The sequence below is a fragment of the Cyprinodon variegatus genome, unplaced genomic scaffold, assembly GCF_000732505.1.
Source record: "Cyprinodon variegatus isolate N-32 unplaced genomic scaffold, C_variegatus-1.0 Scaffold1334, whole genome shotgun sequence".
NCBI lineage: Eukaryota > Metazoa > Chordata > Actinopteri > Cyprinodontiformes > Cyprinodontidae > Cyprinodon > Cyprinodon variegatus.
In genome coordinates this window covers 116821-126714 of record NW_015151787.1, presented here as the reverse complement: position 1 = coordinate 126714, position 9894 = coordinate 116821, and positions in this window count along the sequence as shown.

Genomic DNA, 9894 nt, shown 5'->3' with positions numbered 1-9894 from the left:
GTTTGTTTAATCCATAGTGCAGACAGATGGTAATCTTTTAAGGCAACTGTAATCTACTTCACATCTGCAAGCTGTAGGAAAAACAAGTAAAATTGGCAAAGGCAATACATTTTCACCATAATACGACCTGATTAAAGACAGAGAGAACTACATTGCTTTTAGCCAGCTAGACATACATTATACATACTAAATGTTTGAATGTGTTAGCAATGCCTTACAATGCTACAGTACACGGACCAGAGAGATAATCCACTCCCAGAATCTTGTGGCTTTTTTTCAATCTTTGGCATTACAGGAGATGGGGTTAACATGAGTACAATTGATTAGACATCAAGGTTGGGATGTTTGTTTAATCCATAATGCAGACAGATGGTAATCTTTAAGGCAACTGTAATCTACTGAACATCTGCAAGCTGTAGGAAAAACAAGTAAAATTGGCGAAGACAATACATTTTCACCATAATACGACCTGATTAAAGACAGAGAGAACTACATTGCTTTTAGCCAGCTAGACATACATTGTACATACTAAATGTTTGACTGTGTTAGCAATGCTTTACAATGCTACAGTACACTACATTAAACTAAAAACATTACACTAGCATTACACTACATTATGTAGTGTACTTACACTACACTACATTACCTAAATGGTTAATTGCAAGGCAGTTATAACTCCTGGTTCGTTTAGGCCTTGCTGGGTCCTTCTTCTTCTTCCTGCTCTTCTTGTCCTTCTTCTTCTTCTTCTTTTTCTTCTTGTCCTTCTTCTGCTTCTTCCTCTCCTCCATGATCTGCTTCTTCATCTTCTAAAAAGATTAAGTATTTAGGGGTAACTTATATTCAAGATCAGTTACTATAACTATAATAAGCTAAATAAACAAACCATCTAAAGCCCCTTCCTCCTCATCAAATTCATCTTCTAGATCTGGAAAACAAAAACACAGAGATTTACACTTTTATATTTTAGTACAAAGATTGATGTTTATAAAGGAATTGTAGGTGACCAGCCAAGTACCAGTCAAGGACCCATCTAGAAAAGTTGGGAAATTTTGAATGGCTGCTACTGTAGAAAGCAGGATGCTGCCTATAGCGTGGCACTTTTATGTTGTTCTTTGGTTTTCACAAACATGACTGGCTGTGATGCTGACTTGGTTACTATTACTTTGGTGTAATAACTTAGTATAATTTGTATATATCTTTTGAAATAATGTTTAAGATGAAAAGGTTGACAATTTCAATAATCACTCTATCAGGAATGGCGTACGATTCCCTTTCCCTGGGTTTTATTGATGACATCAGTATTTCCTTTTTATTTTACAGTTACATTTCTGAAGTCGTAGATTTCTAACAATGAAATATGGTGCGCTTTCACATTTTGCCTTGTTTACCCAACAAACTCTATGATCGACTGCACAATTTAAGTACACCTGTGGCAACACTGATTAGTTGAATTTAGTTTGAATAGGTAACATTAAGTAAACAAGGCATCCTTTTGTTGAAACCAAGTAATAGTGCCTGGACATAATGTACCTCAGTTGAATCGGAACTGTATCCAAATCTGGCTTCTCTGAGTGAGTTTATTATATTTTCCACATGCTAATCAAATTTCAATTTCTAAATCAATCAATAAATAAATTAATAACTAAATAAATTCAAATTTCACCTTCCACAGCAGTTTCCTCATTTTCAGGGTCTACTGTAGAACACACAAAGCTAGGTCTGTCTGTCTGTCTGTCTCTCTGCATGTCTGCTGTCTGTCTGCCTGCCTGCCTCCTTGTCTGTCTGTCTGTCTGCCTGTCTTTACATGATTTATATCACTGTGTGCTCACCTTTAAAAAAAAACTCACCTTCATGTTCATCCTCAGCCTCTGTGGAAGTTAAACAGATTCATTTTAGGCGTATTTTACGTACTGAACTGTTCTATTTCATATTTTGAGTTGGAGACTGTAGAGACAAGTTCAAGTCTAATGAATAATTACTGGAGTTAGTTCACACAAGTATCTGTAGTTACTGGATTAGTAATGATTATTCAGGATAGACTCACCTGCAGAAACTCCCTCCTCAGTTTCAGTTTCATTCTTGGCATCTATGGATCATAAATAATTATATTATAGGTGAATTTTGTTCACTAACCTCCTCCAACTGGTTGCTGCTCTGTTTTTTTCATAAAACAAAAGTTTTTAACTTTAGAAAAACAACTTATGGCTTAATCACAAATTAGCACAAAGCTGATATGGCACACCTTTGGAAACAGCCTCCTCAGTCCTAGTTTCATTTTTGGCATCTGTGGGGGATAAAAAAATATTTTATAGGTGGATTTTATTCACTAACCTACTCTAACTGATTGCAATGTTTGCCTTAATCCCAAATTAGCACAAAGTTGATATGGCTCACCTTTGGAAACAGCCTCCTTAGTCCCAGTTTCATTCTTGGCATCTGTGGAGGATAAATACTGTGTTATTGTAGAGTTACTTCTCAGAATCAGTTCTTCTATCTGGTTACAGCTAACCATTTGGTTTGTCTTAAGCACTCAAGAGAAACTACAGCTATTTAAATATGTTCCTCCTAACTGGTTTAAGTTGGTATATTTGGTTCATTTGACTCAATCACATTAGACACCTGAAACTTTAATGTGTCACAATATCAGCCATATTAAACTCATCTGAAATAGGAAATGTGCCACGGCTGAAAAGGTAGCACCTAAGGGCTCATATGCATAAAAAAACTTAAGACTACGCTCTTAATTAATTCACTTCAAAATGTCTTTAATTATATGTTTTCTCTTAGAAGATTTACCATGCAGAGAGTAAATTTATTCAGAGAGCAACCTTAAGGGAGCCCCTTAAGAGGAAAAAATGTTCGAATTAGTGAGGAAGATTTTTAGTAAGCATAAAACTGGATTAAGCAGAGAAGATGGTGGAAATAGAGCTGTCTGGCTGGACCGCCGCCGGTAAAATACAATTAGTTATATAAAGACAAAAATTTACTTTTTTATCTCCATAGTTCAAGATGTATTGTACAGTATCTGTAAAGTAGCTTGAGATAATATGTGTTGTGAATTGGTGCAATATAAGTAAGCTGAATTGAATAAAAAAAATAAATAAATGGAAAAGTGTTGAATAATCATGAGAACAATCTATATAATACAAAAAAAAAACACAATTTTGATAGTATTATATACAGTTTGAGCTATAGCTGAGTACAAAGATTGAAAATATCCTACAGTGTATTACTGCTCTAAGACAGACATTTCTGTCAAGTCTTCATTAAAATAACTCTATGCAACTATATGAATTACTCTTATGCTCTGGTTCCTTGGCAGACATTTTTAGGCTAAGGCAGAATCTCCCCACAAAACAATCTTGGTGAACACTGACCATGCTGTCCTCTACCTCAATACAGTAAAATACCTTTAGGATATTATTTAGTAGAAAAAATATACCTTTAAATATAGCACACTATGCTGTAAAAATACGCAAGTATTGGGCTTACATTTATTAAATGCCAATACTGTATATTGTACTTACTAGAAGCAAGGCTGAGAGCCAGCAGGGCACAAAGAAAGAATATCAAAGTAAGCAGCTTCATGATGCAGGTGGAGAAAAAAATCACTTGCAAAACATAAACATAGGAATCAAAGAGAATAAATTATTTTGAATCCTTAACAGTTTTTACCCAACTTTGGAGCTGAACTACCTTCCCTCGTTCAACTAAGCTTCAGACTACAGCCTCAGCTTGTCTGTTTCGAAGTGGTGATCAACACCAGAAGCAAACCTTTTATATTGTTTTTACCAGAAGCAGGATGAAGGTAAGCAAACACACGCAAAAAACACACATATAAAATGACCTGTGTTCATTGCAGCTTTGGTATTATGCGGTTGTTATGCTTGTATCACATATCATGACTCTGCCTGCTCTTTCAGTTTGAAGTTATTTGTTTAGAAAGGAGGCTATTTAAACATCAGTATCCCTCTTAAGTTGTCCAACATCCCTTTTAGGTTTATTGTTCAGTAATTCTAAAATAAATATCAACCTTACCTGAAATGTACAATCTGAAGTTACTTAAAACTAGAAAACACAAATCATTGTTTAATATCCCAGTTGCACATTTTAGCCATTTACAAAAATAGTCACTAGATAAATTAAAACCAAGGTTCACTTTAAAACACAGTTACATTTTAGCAAAGGATCTGTTGACAGTTTCCAATCATCAGACCCAAGAAAAAACTGCTTAAATGAGAAACAGTAAAAAAAAAGAATTATAAGGATAAAGAATTATAAGAGTCTCTTGCTAAAGGCCTGCAACACATTTTATAGGACAGATAAAAGAAAACCACCCAGTGTTGACAGGGGAGCTGAAGGTGAATATAAAAGATTCCTTAAAAAGAGGACATGTGGTTAATTTAAAAAGAAATAGACAGTAGTGTCAAAAGTACACATATTTATTTCTTAAGTAGAAGTATAGATACTGCAGCTTAAAAACACTCTGCCAAAAGTTGAAGTATCAACTTGACCTCTTTACTTAAGTAAAAAGTATGTGCTCCAAAAACTACTTAAAGTATAAAAACATAAATTAACCATTATAAAAAAAAACAGCCAGATGCCACTTTATGAATTGAAAGCTCAATTTTTCCACTATTTCGAAATATTTTTTGAGATAGGGCGAAGGATGAGGGAGGTCTTGTTGGTCTCCATCTCCCGATACGCTCTCACCTGTGTCCGACCTTTCAGACATTTCAACATCATTTTCTGAATCCGACATTGTAGCATGGCATAGACAATTCATGTTTGCAGTTTGAAGAACACCTGCTTGCTTCTGATGATTTCCTTTAGTTAACCAATGAGTGTTTGCGTTATATGACTCAACCAATGACATTAGTTTTTACTAGATTTGGATGGTGCCACTCATCTGCATTGGATGGCGCACATGACGTGAAATAAATATTTAGAAACATTAAACCGAAGTTAAGAGTAACAAGTAATGTTTGTTTTAAAAATGTAAGAAATATAAAGTACAGATATTTGTGTGAAAATGTAATGAGTAGATGTCAGAAGTATGAAGAAAAATAAGTAATAGAGTAAAGTATAGATACCAAAAAAGTGTATTTAAGTACAGTAACAAAGTATTTATACTTCATTACTTGACACCTCTGGAAATACAATATATAAAGAGTGCCTTTTTCAATAAGGTTGTACCATTAATTTTCTAAAACGTTTCTTTCCCGCTCTATTTAGCAAAACCTTAAACCGTATCAATTTGTGGTTACGTTTGTACTATGTGTCTCTTTAAAAGGCATGTGTCAGTTCAAACATGAAACAAGATCAGGGAGTTGTCAGTGAGGACTTTATTTGATCTGCTAACATCCTTTATATTAGTTTAGTTTGAAGGAAATATAAACGTCAGGCTACACTGATAAGACTGCTAAAGTAGAAGTATAAATACTAATGTTTAAAAACACTTTTGTAGAAGTTATAAGTACAACTTATAAGTATAAACTTAAGCTTTTTACTAAAGTAAAAGTATAACAGCACAATTTTTAACACTACTTGAAATACAAAATAAAAAGTAATGCGCAAAAAAATGGTAAAGGTACAGTGGAGGATTTTTGCAAATTTTTTAAAAAACCCGCCCTCTCCATTAAAAAAAAAGCACTTGCAGAACCCTATAGCCGCTGCCGAGACGGAATGTATATTAAATTCGTGTGAGAACATGCATCGCCCATTTTCTCCACTCCCCAGAAATAGGGTGTGCCGGAAATGCTGGTGTTTAGGGCATAGATCTTGCAATCCTGAGGTTCAGGGTTCAAGCCCCATTCCCAGAGACTGCCACTCTTGCTCTCTGAGCAAGACCTGTAATCTTACACTACTGCCTGGTCACCCCACGATGGCAGCCCACTGCTCCCCAAGGGGTTGGCTTAAATGCAGAGCTAAATTTCTCCCATATGAGATCAATAAAGTTCAATTATTATTAATATTATTTTTGTTTCCCCTCCTCCATGCTCTATTTAAAAGATGCTGTTTGAATCGCTCATACAAGCTGTTTCCACTATGCCAGACTCACCATAGGAAAGTGAAAATGGGGACAAGCACGTAAGACTTCCGTAAATAGACATATCACCAGAATGATCGACAATTAGGAGGACCACCTATTTTTAAAATCCACCCTGAAAAAAGAACATCCCCCACTATACCTTTAAGGACAAATGCTATACATGTAATGTAACTGCAGTACCCTATTGGAGGAACTTTTTTCTTCAATTCTGTACGATAACTTTCTTATACCTAATTTTCTTAGTTTTATAACTAATGTCAGCGTTGTTTAACTTTGCATCGCCTTGAAAAACAATTGATATTGGTATGTGGTGACCAACAAGTTGGAGAAGTAATGAGTCCAACTATATAGGAATTAGATGTCTGGATGAAACAAATTATTTTGATGAATTTTTATTTTTTTTTTTATATCAACAGGCCATAACGAAGGTAAACTTAAATGAAAAAAAACAACAACTAATAAGTCTATTTTTTTTAAATGTAAGATTTAGAAAGTAGAGCCAGCCAAAATGTCTACTTATGTAATGAAGTATTTGTACTTTGTTACTTGACACCTCTGCCCACAAGTAATGGAGGAACTAACTGTGAACCATGGAGAATTCAAGCTGACAAATAACATTAATTAGGGCTACACAGGTGATTAAAAGAAGAGATGGAAAACAGCTGGGAAAGAATGTGCACTGAGTAAAGCAGGAAACACAGAAAACAATAGAGCATACAGCTTAACATACTGTATGCAGGTAGCCTAAAATTAACAATCACATAGATACATAAACAATTAAAACAAAAAATAAATAAAAAACTATGCTGATGAAGATTTTCAGTCATCCAGGTCATAGTCATTCCGTAAAAGTTTAAAAAACAATCCACTGGACTTGGTTTCCAAGTGTTAGGGTTAGACATTTCACTTCCCCTCCAGGAAGCTTTCTCAATTCAAATGTCTGGATCTGCAGTGAGTTTGAGTGTTTATATAGACAAGGCCTTGTATTACTTGGAAACATGCAAATTGAAACCGACGAGCGGGTCGTTTGGTTCCATTGTTTGCCTGTAATATCTGAAACCTGTCTATGATTCTGAAGGTCGGTCGTTATAGGAGGTATTTTTCACCTGGCTGAAGAGAGGAGGTACTTTGTTCCTCTGTGATGGGGTGGGGGGGTGATATCAGGAAGGGATCATCTCTATAACTGAAATTGTAAGTTTTTGGAAGCTGGAATCTGAGTCCACCACCTCTGTTTAAGGTTGGTTTTTCTTTAACATAGATGGGTTCCTTCACGCCCCTCTCAAACCACCTATTTTCTTTGTAACAATACCTCCTTAACGACCGACCCTTAACAATCATAGACAGGTTTCAGGTATTACAGGAGACAATCCCCCCCTTAACGGCAATCCCCCTTTAACGACCGACCCCTAGAATCATAGACAGGTTCAGATATTACAGGCTAACGATGGAACTAAACGACCCATTCATTGGTTACCATTTGCATGTTTCCAAGCAATACAAGGCCTTGTCCATATAAGACTCAAACTCACTGCGGATCCAGACATTTGAATTGAGAAAGCTTCCTGGAGAGGTGGCGAAACGTCTTTGAATCTTGAAAACCAAGTCCAGTGGATATTTTTTGAACTTTTACGGAATGACTATGACCTGGATGACTGAGAACCTTCATCAGCATATTTATCCAGCATGTGAACATTCTGGTCCTCAAAAGAATGTCCTTTGTCCACAAGGTGTAGATGTACTGCAGAGTCTTTTCCAGAAGAGGCTGCTCTTCTGTATTGGGCCATGCGTCTGTGGAGAGGTTGTTTGGTTTCTCCAATATAAAGATCAAAGCAATCATAAGGGATTGTGATGTTTTTGCTTTTAATTTTCTAACAGCTGTCTTCTGCTGAGTGAATTTTAAATTTCCTTGTTGATTTGATAAACTCCCAGTTTTGGTATCCACAGTTTGGGAGAGAATCTTTGATGTGTTTCTGTTCTTTGTGCTCCCCTTCTGTTTTAGTAGGGACATTTTCTGCCCGGTGTTGTAAGGTTCTGATGACTGAGAGTTTGTGTTCCAGTGGGGGGTGTGAGTCAAAAAGAAGATACTGGTCCGTGCGAGTAGGTTTCCTATACACTTCAATGTCTAGGCTTCCATCTCCTTCCATGCTTACCAGGCAGTCCAGAAAGGGTAGTTTGTTGTCCTTGGCATCCTCTCTGGTGAATTTGATGTTATGGTCAACAGGGTTGATGTGCCTTGTGAAAGCTTCCACTTCCTCTTGCTGGATTTTGACGAATGTGTCATTCACATATCTAAACCAGTGGCTTGGTGGTATTCCATTGAAAGTGTCTAAAGCTCTCTTTCCATTTCTTCCATATAAAGATTGGCTACAATTGGTGATACTGGAGATCCCATTGCGCAGCCATGCTTCTGTCTGTAAAAATTATCTCTGAATTTGAAATAAGTTGTGTAAAGACAAAGGCCCAGTAGTGTGCAGATCTGGTCAGGAGTGAAATTAGTCTTGTTGTTTAAGTCACTATCTTGTTGAAGACTTGTCCTGACTGTTTCCACTGCCTCTGTTATAGGTATGCATGTGAAAAGTGAAGTAACATCAAACAACACCAGAGTTTCTCCTGGTGCCATCCTTAAATGTTTGACTTTGTTAGCAAAGTCTTTGGAGTTTTCTATGTGATGTGGTGGGTTTACCCCAAAGGGGGCTAAGATATGCCATTATACAGTAGCTGTAAGTTCACGTCACATTTTCAGCGGTCTTCTGGAACACATCAGATACACTGATATGCGTTGGAAATAAGTTCTTGATAACTTACAGAAGTTATGCACAAGTTATTCATAGGTTTTGGATAAGCTAGATGCCCCAACTTATGGGTAACTTATACTTAATTTATATCAATGTTTAGATAGCTTACCGGTAACATATGCCCCTCGTATGAGCATATATGTTGTGAAATGTTTCCGTATGTCAACATGTGCCAGCATGCTTCAGTGTGTTTTAGCGTGCTCATAACTTATACAAAACTTACCCATAACTTATCAGCGTTTTGCAAGATTTTTGGTACGTCAGGCATGCATTGGTCTAAATCTGCAAGTTGTGACAACAACAGCACTAAAAAAAAAGTATTTTATCCAGAAGTCCTGTGCTTCTGACATCACTCATTAACATTAAAGTGAAGTTAAAAACACTTTTAAGCTGTCAAACAAGAATGTTACATTTTATACAACGAGCAGCAGTGATCAGTAAAAGCTCCCTTTCAACAATAAGTTGGGTCATAATTCAATTTTAAGAAAAACTAAACTCGTTAGTTCATATAGTAGTATGGATTTATAGTTTCCTTAGTAAAAATGGATATATATATTTGTTCGATTTAAAAAATAAAAAATAAAACATTAGTATTTTTAGGCATAAATACACAGTTTTTCATCTTGTATGGCAGTGATTATGAACTGTGGAAGTTAACAGAAGAGAATATTCAACTATTCCTTAGAAAACTCTTGTGACTGTCAATCATCATGTAAGCATCAGTTGAAACACATGTAACTGAGTCAGGGAGTCTAAAAGATGACTGTTTGCACTGCAAACACTGACACTATATCAGTTCCAGTAAAGCAAGTAATAACTTCAACAACAGTTGGATTGACCCTTTTGTTCAATGAGTCAGCAGCAGCATACAGTAATCTCATATTACCCTTTCCATCCATTACTTAACATGTTGAGAACTGAGTAAATAGTGAGATACACTAATTGGGAATTGCAAAATGGTGTTTAAAAATATAAAAAATATTTGGATCAGTATCACCCTCCATCCTTTATACCACCCAACCAGTTCTGTTTAGCTGTAGATACACA